The following is a 2,500-nucleotide window of genomic DNA, read 5'->3' as shown; positions in this document are numbered from 1 at the left end:
TTAAGGCACAGATATAGAGTGGGAACTTTTTCACAGTGGTTTCAGGCTAGACGGGTGTTTTTCGTGAAAGATTGGCGAGGGGGGACCAGAGATTGGAGTTCAGACGAGCACCTGCCATGGAAATAACGATAAAGCAAGGATAGGCTCGCAACGTCTCTTCTGTGGGAGAGAGGTTGCAGGGTAGAGAAAAGGGCATCCCCCACTAAGCCACGAAGTCTATTTTGTACTCTGTCAAGGCAGGATAGGCTGTTTTAGCAGCTCCTGCCCAGATATAGCAGCAGTATTTCATCCTTGGACGTACTTGGCTTTTATATAGATAGAGAATTGCATCAGTAGTGAGATATCTTCTGTAGCGGTAGAAGGATCCCACCATCTTTCCAGCGACCTTGGCAACAGACTTGATGTAAGTGTTCCATTTCAGATCAGGAGTAAAGATCAAACCCAGAAGCTTGTCAAAACACGGGGCCTCACCCAGACGAGAGCCATCCATCACAATTGATGCCAGATGGGGATCAGAGCGTTGATGATGTAAGGATAGAAGTTTGGTTTTGGATGCATTAAAGGTAACCAGCCACATCTTCCCCCACTGAACCACGCGCTCGAGATCAGAGGAGAGAGAGAATCAGAGAGAAATTTGTCATTTACAGCCTTCGATGTGTTGCCGTAGATGGTCGTGTCATCAGCATAGATGTCAACGAATGATTTAAGTATGTGTTTAGGGAGGTCATTGATGTAGATCAAGAAGAGAGTTGGGCCTAGGATTGACCTCTGAGGGACTCCAGCATTTATATTGCAGGCCTCCGATTTTTGTCCATCTACCACTACTATTATGAGCCTATCGGAGAGAAATGATTTAATGTTTGAGAAAACATTTGCAGTTATACCCTAGCTGGAAATCTTGTGAAGTAGACCCTTATGCTATACCTTGTCGAAGGCCTTTGATATGTCAAGAGCAATTGCCCTAGAAAGGAAGCCTTTGTCAAGAGATTCACTAATCCTGTGGGATATAACCGTCAGCACATCTGCGGTAGATCTTGCAGAACGGAAACCATATTGTGTGTCACTAAGAAGGTTATTCCTGCTGAGGTGGTTGACTATTTCTCTATTTAATATGGATTCCAGCAACTTACTCATAACACACAGGAGACTTATTGGTCTGTACTGAGAGGGAGATGACTTATCACCTGAATTCTTAAATACGGGGCAAACTGATGAGGTCTTCCAGGGAGTCGGAAAGCACTTCTCCTTAAGGCAGCGCTTAAATAGTTTCGTAAGTATGGGAGCGAGTTCTGGTTGAAGCTTTTTAACACTATAATTGGGATGCCATCAGGGCCAGTTGCTTTACTGGAATCTAGGTTCTTGATTAGCTTGGCGACCTCATGCACGGATATTTGTATGTTACCTAGCTTGTTCTGTGTTATAGGAGGAAATATGGGGAGTTGATGGCCTTCGTCGCATAGGGTAGAACTAGCTTCAAAGTTCTTTGCAAATAGTTTGGCCTTGTCTGACGCTGACGAGATGACCTCTGGTCCATTGATAATGGTTGGGATAGAACGCACACTTCTGTTCAGGATCCTATTTGTTATTTGCCCAAACTGGTGGGAACCAAGCCGCTGATCAGCTACCTTGGATTTAACAGACTGGGCATATAGCTCTCTTGCATTTTTTATTACTCTTTTACAGTGGTTGCTGGCAGTCCTGAAAGCAGCTTAAGTCTCAGTGCATCTATTACGCTGGTAGCTATGGAAAAAGTGATTTCTGTGCGCGAGAGCAGCAGCACATTCTGGGGAGAACCATGGCTGGCTGTTAGTTACACAATCCCACTCTTTTCATCTTGTTAATGTTAAATTAGCAGTGTAGGGGTTAAAAATGATCTATGATAAACTTAGGTAAGTTACCTACACTAATTATTGTTATAATTAATAGTGTTAAATAATGGTATACTTTCATTATGTCTAAATATATATTTTTGTGTATATGAGGGTATATCTAGGTATATATAGATATACGTGTTATATGTAGTTATATATGGGCTTAGATGTAAGTATATATAGAATAAGTGAGCGTATGTGTGTATAAACTGTATGGTTGCGTGTATGTAAAAATATATATTGTATGCGTGCATGCATGTGTACGTGTGTATGTATATATATATATATATGTTCATGTATTTATAGGTAACTTTCTGTGTGTTTGAATGCAGTGTTAGAAAATTTCCCCAGTTAAATATCATTAAATAGCATAATGTTATGGATATTACTGATTTTGAACGTTTTTCAGTAAGGTATTATCATTACTTTATTAAATTTGTTTTAGCTTATTTAGCATTGAAAAATTACCGTAAGCATCATAAAATAAAGATAAAACGTTCCATTAATAATCTTAGAATTGGTTTCACAATTAGCTCATAAACATTAGTATATTCTAAACTTTATGTCAATACTCCTTTCTAAGGGAAATATAGATACGTATAAAATCAATAATAATTAGCACCTCATGG

Source organism: Euprymna scolopes, chromosome 44 (genome assembly GCF_053919585.1).
Source record: "Euprymna scolopes isolate OS-2025 chromosome 44, ASM5391958v1, whole genome shotgun sequence".
NCBI lineage: Eukaryota > Metazoa > Mollusca > Cephalopoda > Sepiida > Sepiolidae > Euprymna > Euprymna scolopes.
The sequence above is the reverse complement of the archived record's forward strand: the minus strand, read 5'-3'. Positions refer to the sequence as shown.